We start from the raw sequence: 8,092 nt of genomic DNA on the forward strand, positions 1-8,092 counted from the left end.
CCAGGAAACTGACATTGATATAATCCACAGAGCTCATTCAGTTTCCATGTGCATATTTTTCATGCACTTCTGTGTGTGTGTGTGTGTGTGTGTATCACTATAAGAACTGTGAATCTTTATTATACATTTACAAAGAGAAAGAATATACTTTAATTCTTTGCTAAATAGCTATGTTCTTTATGATAATGCAAGTATATTGCTTCCTGGCATTGATTTCAATACAACTCTAAGTAACTCCTTGTGTATTTCCAAGCCCATTTTATACCTCACCTGGTTCCTCCTCACTTAATTATGTCAGTATCATGTATTGTATTATGATTGTATTTGTGAAATAAGCAAGAACATAATAGAGGAAATTGTATCATTGAGATAAAGAGAGCTAATTTTTTAAAAAATGGTAGCCAAATTGCAAAGGACTGGTTATTTTATAGTCATGTGTTCTAGGCTTTTTTTTTTTTTTTTCACTTTCATGGTATTTTACATCATTAATTTCTTTGTGTAGTCACCAAAAGGAGCTAGAAAAAATTATCTTATTAAAAGGTTATATTTTGATAATTTCATCCCAAGTTAAAATGCTTTCCACTACACTATGCAAATACTTAAGAGATGTGACTTCAATAAATGTTGCTATTTCTCAGATTTGAAGTTATTTTGAATCCAACCGAATCCTTGACTGGACCCTAACACTTTCTTTTCTCTATCCTAAAACCTCAGTGCTTCTAAAGAGCATTTTGCCATTGTATATTTCATTTCTTTTAAATAAATTTCAAATGCATGATTGTAGAAGGACCATGTGTATTTTTACTGTGGACAATTCTGTATTAGACCTTTTTCAGACACTATTTCCAGAGACTAAAATAAATAAAGTTAATTCCCCAAACTGTTAGAAAATCTAAAACTGTGATGTTTAAGCAGATATAAATCTTCAGGCTATGTTAAATATATTCAACTGACCTGTCAGGATCTAGAAATCAGAAATCAGTTCAAATCAATATTTAATGGAAGGAGCTTACATTCCATTTCATACTCTCAAATTTGTGGAGTTTTTTTTTTTTCCAAGTGGAATTTACTCATAGATTTGTTAAAGATATAAAACACAGAGACATTTAGCCAATTTCCCTTTCTTTTGTAATTTCCAGTAAAATGAGGCAAAATTCTGATTTTTGAATGATAAAGGAAATTTAACTGTTCTGCTGTTGAGTAGTCTTCTATTTCCAGAAAGTGGGGCTTAGCATACCCACAAAGGCACACTCATACAGTAGCCTAAGAACTTCTGAGTTTAAAGATCTGAATGATAATTACGTATTTTTATGACTTTCAGCTAGCTAGCTCAATAGTGTGATTGAATCTAGCCTTCTTTACTATCAGTCATACTAACAGCTTCCCTTAAGTACTTTCAGTGTTATTATTAATATCACACATCTATAAAATACTTTCATCTCCTTCTGCAGATTTAGATAACATGTCAAATGGTGTCATAGCTTTCTGAGGAAAATATAATATCCCACATTTTCTCTCACTGATTCAAATTATTTTTTCCTAATCCTTGGCTTTCTCATATTTTGACTTCTTTCCTTTCCCACTCAGACTACCCTGCCCTTTTCTTCCTTTGATTAAGATACTCTCCCAATAACGCGCCATCATTTGGCTTAACACTTTATTGCTTCTTGCCTTATCAAGCTTTCAGTATGTCATTAAACCCTGACTCCAGTTCTAAGAACTCTCCTTGTCGCTAATAAAATTTTACCCAATCCTCTTTTTTTTTTTTTTTTTTTTTTTTTGCGGTACGCAGGCCTCTCACTGTTGCGGCCTCTCCCGCTGCGGAGCACAGGCTCTGGACGCGCAGGCTCAGCGGGCATGGCTCACGGGACCAGTCGCTCTGCGGCATGTGGAATCCTCCCAGACCGGGGCACGAACCCATGTCCCCTACATCGGCAGGCGGACTCCCAACCACTGCGCTACCAGGGAAGCCCTACCCAATCCTCTTTTTAGTCATTTTACCCTATCTTCTCTTTAGTCTCTCCCACATAATGGTTAATTCCAAACGCTAAAGGGGAAAAAAAAGTATTACAACGTTACAGGTATTTATTAAGATTCCACTTAGCCTTCAGGCCTTGCTAAGCTCTGTGGACAAAAAAGAGAAACATAAGTGTGTTTTTTCTGTTGCTGATCTGTGCTACTGTAAATAGGACTGGAAACCCCAAGTATTCAGTGTCCATCAATCCTTTCACATAATTGCCACCTGCTTTGTACACAGCACTATATTAAATATTTTGAAGTTATGATATAAATACATGGGTTTATAATGACAATATAGTCAAAAGTATCCATATAACATCATCAAGTGAACAATCTAAAATGCAAATAAAATCAGAAAGTAATTAATAAGAGGCAGACTATACTAATAACTTATTCTGTGCCTGAGACTTTAAAAATATAATCTCACAAAATCCTTAAGAAAGTTTCCTACTATTATAATCCACATTTACAGATGAAAACAACCACACTACGGATTAAACATCTTTCTGTGGTTTACCAGGCTTGGAACTATCTTTACCCCATGCCAACATCTGTGCTCATAATCAATATGTTTTTCCTATTTCAAGGTGCAGGGGACCAAAATATGCCAACCTCCCACTTAATGGAAATATTTCTGCAACATAATAGGCTATACAATAATAAGATGGGTTTTAAATGGATTTCAGATGTCACAAATGATAACCAGGGATATTTTACAATCCAAACTTGCATTTCATTCCAATTTGATAGCCATTTAGCCTTTGCTTCAATACTGTCAATAGTAGAAAGCTCACTTCCTTACACTGCTGATTATTTCATTATTGATCATTGGTGTCTGTTAATTTGTTCACTGATTCAACATTAATTTTTGAAGAACTTTTATGTGAAGGGCAACATGCCACGTACTAAAGGGGAAGTAATGATGTGTTCAGACATGGATCTATGTTCAAGGAGTTAAAAATCTATTATAGGTTTTTAATTTTTTTTCCTATTTTTGAGTAAAAATTTTCTACATAATTATTTTCATATGCCATTCCTTATAATGATTTTGAGAACAATGGACGAGTCACCACAGACTTCTATATGGTAGTCCTTCAAATAAATGAAAAAGCCATTTCTCCTTAGTCTTACTCTTCTAAAAGCTGATCATTCTTGAATCCTTCAAATGCATTAGCCCACTACCATCCACACTGCTCTCATTTTTATTCAGTATAAATTCTAAAGATGTGGAATTTCAAATTAAATACAGTATTCTAGATGTATGCTGATTGGTACTAAATATAATAGGAAATGTATTTCTCATAATTTTAATATTATACTTCTATTAATGTAACGTAATTGTATAATTCATTTGTAACATATCACCCTCATGTCTCATATTAATCTTACAGCCAGCTGTAAACACAGGTCTTCTTCACCTGGATTATTGCTAAGTGACCACCTGAAATTTATGCAAAATCTAGAAATTTCTCTTTATAATTGTATACTATCAGTTGGCTTAAAACTTTTGTATAATATAATTAGTATATTAGATAATCTTGAATATTAATTGTATTTATTTGATATGCCTTAGTGATTTTCAGATTTGTTATGAACCTTTTCAAAAACCTCATTAATATGGATATTTACATGTGTGAGCAAATGTAAAATAATTTAGAATTCTCTCTCTTCCATTTTATAATAATATTAGAGAAATGTGAAATAAAGAAATAATGAGAAAGGGTTGAAGTTTTTTGGTCTTGCTTTGTTTTTTTCTCTAAGAAAATCTTCTTGAACTGTATGTTCTTTACTATTTTTTATGGAAATAATAAACTTGTTTGGGTGACTAAGTTAGTATTTTGACAAAATAAATGGCATAAAAAATTGGGGCTAGAGAATTAAACTGAGGTTGGTTTACATACATCTTTTTACTTTTATGAATCTCGAAGTATTACAACAACTTTGAGGATAAAAATATCAACAACTCAGGATAAAAATAATGCAAAACATAAAAACCACTTTTTTCCTTCTCCTTCATCTCCACTACATTTTGTGATCAAGTTTCATGCACAGACAGATCCCCAATATGTAAATATATAGACTTATTTTTATATATTTTTATGTACGTTTTTGTACTGATTTCAGTGTAGTCATATTTTCCCAGCGATACCTCTGCTGTTCAGTGTTCTCAAATCCAACTCTGTGCATCCATCTCAAAGCCCTTCTGAGAAACTATGTGCACTAATAAAAGTAAGAGAATGTAAAAACCCATGAAACAGTCTCACAGTTCCTTTTCTTTTAGTATAGGAGATTCCCACACCATGTTTTATTTCACCCTCTCCCAAGACAGCTCTTCATTAAACAGTATAGTAAAACTAACGAATATAATTAATTTTAAATTATTATTTTTGTTTGTTTGTTTTGCGGTACACGGGCCTCTCACTGTTGTGGCCTCTCCCGTTGCGGAGCACAGGCTCTGGACACGCAGGCTCAGTGGCCATGCCTCACTGGCCCAGCCGCTCCGCGGCATGTGGGATCCTCCCAGACCGGGGCACGAACCTGTGTCCCCTGCATCGGCAGGCGGACTCTCAACCACGGCGCCACCAGAGAAGCCCTAAATTATTTTTTTCTTCAACATGTGGTACTTATTTTGGAGTTTTAGAGGAGGATGCTGAAGGTGGAGGACCAAACCTGTGTCCTCCAACTCTCTCTGCCTCAGCTGGAATAGGAGATTTTAATAAGGGAAAAGTTTGATGTCACCCAAAAAGCTCAAACCTGCTTGAAGCAAATATTTTTAAGAGGGTCAATCTTCATAGGAAGGTCAGGCCCAATTATTAACAGTTAGCTCCCTTTTATTTAGAGATAAGTCTCTTGAAGCCCAGCCTGTTAAATGGTGACTTTGAGGACTGGGGGAGTCCAGGACTACTCCAATTACATCCTTTACCTTCTCATAATCTCTTAGTTTACACTGACGAAGAATATGAAGATATTCTTACCATTCAAATGTATTTTTTCTGAAACTCTAGAGATGATTTTGATTACTGTATCATCTCTGTAAAAAGATTTTATTCATATGTTAAATAAACATTTACATTTGTGGAGGACCAAACTGGCGAGCACTCTGCTAGGCGTTAGGTAAACCCCGCCAAACAAAAAGATATGAACCTGGCCTTACACAGCTAACAATCTAGTGAAAGCAAATATAAGTAAAATAAGTATATAATTATGTATTTTGATAAGTGCTTTGAGGGGAAATAAAAGAGTGCTGAGTGATAATTATGTTGAGGGAAATCTTTATTGAAGAGGTGATATTTAAGTATACACATGAAGGATGAATAGGAATTAACCAGGTCAAGAGTCGAGAAGAATACTGTAGATACAAAGAATAATGAGTTCAAAAGTCATGAGACAAGAAATGGTTTTGGAACATTAGAGTGACTGAATTATTATTGCTATAATTTTAAACTAATTTAATGGTTTATATGTTTGAAATTATTAAAGCTATTTATTTGGAAAGTAAAAATGAGCTACAACACTATTTAAATAATGATTTGTTTCCTTCATATGTAATCTCTTTTGTACACCTGGCTATCTAATTCTTTAGCAAGTATTTCACAGACACAATTAATTAGATTGAACAAGGACAAAATAGGAGAATCTTCCTAAAATGGGCAGTAATTTTCATAAAGCAATTCTCATACGTAACTCACAAGTTTTCTACCTTTTCCTGGATCTCATGCTTCAGAAGGAATTAAGTGACTTTATTTTGTTTATGTTCCCCACAAGAGTTCCTAGCCTCATACCCATCAGATTCTATGAAGTATTTAACCAAAATTGTCCCTTAAGCAGTTGATTACCTAAGTTCCTTCTTTCAGTGATGGCAGTTTTCATCAGATCCTTTATTCACTTCTAGCAAATATGTTACGTGTTCTCTGTGACTATTCCCTAAGTCTCTCACTGGTTCTTTCTCTTACTCTTGACAGTTCTCAGCAGCTGTCAGTGGCATTGCTCCCTGGGGGTCACAGATCTCAGAAGCTCTTACCAGAAGTTCTTCAGCAGCTCCCCCTGAGAGTCTCAACATGGTCTCTGAAATAGCCTTTAACAGCAGCTATCTGCAGCATGGTTCTTTAAAAACGTACATCTGAAGGAGCTTCTTCAAATTGCTTTACACTTGCATTAGGGAAACAGATCTCTGGGTCCCCAGCAGTTTCTCTTCTCTTGGAGCTTTTAGGAAAAATTTTCCATTCTGAAAATTTTTGAAATGTGAAATAGAATATGGCATATCTAAAAACTACCTGCTGGTCAGACATTCAGTAAATTTGCCAACTTTCCTTATGAAGAGTGTGTCTAGCTAGAAAGCCAGCCAACTTACCAACTGAATCTGATAACCAGAACAGGTAGGCCTATAGAATAAGTGGGAAAACAATACCATGTTCTCTAACTTCTTATATAATGCCACTGAAAGATCCACATTCTGCTTAACTGCTTCAAGTTAAAATCAAGATTCACCAATGTATATGAAACAGGCTGCATAAAATAAAATAAACCCCTAAAGCCATTTGCAGTTAATATTGGCAGAAACAACGGAAGAACTGACTTTGTGGTTTGCCTTTTGTGAATTTTCAGGGCTAACTAGTCAAACAGAATAAAATATAAAGTGATGATAGGACATCTCTAGTATACACCAAGGGAATCTACAATTTCACTCATATGATTTCATTTTATAGGGTCTGAGGGTTTTTCAGATAGAGTGATGATAAGCCAGACTTTATCAGTGTCTAACTACCCAAAACATTCCTTTTAAGAAAGTTTGAAAGCTGCATTAACTCTTTCAGTGGAGTAATTTCCCCAGTGGTACCCTGGTGGCCTGAAAGGCAATGTAGCTTTCCTACATATCTCACCTTTCTCAATTTCAAGGCACAAGTCCAATCAGCCTTTTAGCTGCTGGAGAATTTGCTTAGGTAAAATTGCTCCAGATGTTTTCCAGTTTATTGCAACTTTGTAAAAGGTCTAAGATCTATATGTACATATTATCCAGCATAATTAATACTCAAGAATGGACAAGATACTCTTTAAATATCTGATTCCCAGTTAACATTTTGGGAAGATTTCACATTAGTATAAAGCTTAAACTTCTTAACAGGCTGTATGGTTATCTGTCTAGTTTGCTAAAGACTGTCTTGACTTCAGCTCATTATGCCAGCATTATTATTAATGGTGCCCCTGTTTACTCTTAAGATGTGTCCTGTTTGGATGAAAATTTATATGGCCACCATTATTATTGTGTCATAAAAGACCTGTGATGAGCTGGCCTTGTCTAATGCTGCAAACCCACCTTCTATCACTCCCCCTTGTCTTTCAGTAATCCAGCTACACTGAACTTCTTGTGATTGCCTGAATGTGAGATGATCTCTCAACTTTGTGCTTTTGCTCATAGATGGATCACCCTACTCAGCACTCTCCTATTTACATGATTCTTACCAGTTCTTCAAGGAGAAGCTTCCCTGCCATGTCTCCCTAAACGTCTGTCTATTCCCTTGGTCAGTGCCGACGTCTCTGACAGACCCTCCTTGCTACCTTATGCATGTCCCAGCTCTCTCTCACAGCATGTACATTGCTTCTATATGTCTGTCTACTGGCCTGTCTCTCCAGGACATAGCAAACTTTCTGAGGGCAGGGACACTTTGCATCATTTTACCCTATGGCACTAAGGCCTGACATATATTTAAAGATTTTCAAATGTTATACATGAATAAGAAGTGAATAAATACAATGGACAACTGTTTATTTTTAAATTCATAACTATATTGTGACATAATAGTAGAAAAGAATAATCTAGCTAGTATCTAACTCTATCTAATCTCCCGAAAATAAAAGCTTTTCATCAGAATATAACAGATCCTGGTTTGTATCACTTTATATGAACTCAATATAAAAACATCTGGATTTGTGTTATACATGGATTCTTTAAGACATTATTACTGACTTTAAACAAAGGATTTTTTTTTCAAAACAAACCCCTTTGTTGGAATTTAAAGTGTAAGCTAATTTTCAAAATATTGACGAATAAGCTACCTATTAATAAAATACATAC

The 8,092-nt window shown here is 35.0% G+C and overlaps 1 long non-coding RNA gene across 1 annotated transcript; it reads right to left on the reverse strand.

Moving 5' to 3' along the window:
• Positions 1 to 5,284: 5,284 nt before the first annotated feature.
• LOC141278698 (uncharacterized) lies at positions 5,285 to 6,919 on the reverse strand. Its single transcript, XR_012331745.1, has 3 exons — positions 6,900 to 6,919; positions 6,041 to 6,222; positions 5,285 to 5,368 (listed from the first exon to the last, which is right to left on the reverse strand). It is a non-coding gene; the product is annotated as an uncharacterized lncRNA (long non-coding RNA).
• Positions 6,920 to 8,092: the final 1,173 nt, after the last annotated feature.

This window comes from Tursiops truncatus, chromosome 5, assembly GCF_011762595.2.
Source record: "Tursiops truncatus isolate mTurTru1 chromosome 5, mTurTru1.mat.Y, whole genome shotgun sequence".
Classification (NCBI taxonomy): Eukaryota; Metazoa; Chordata; class Mammalia; order Artiodactyla; family Delphinidae; genus Tursiops; species Tursiops truncatus.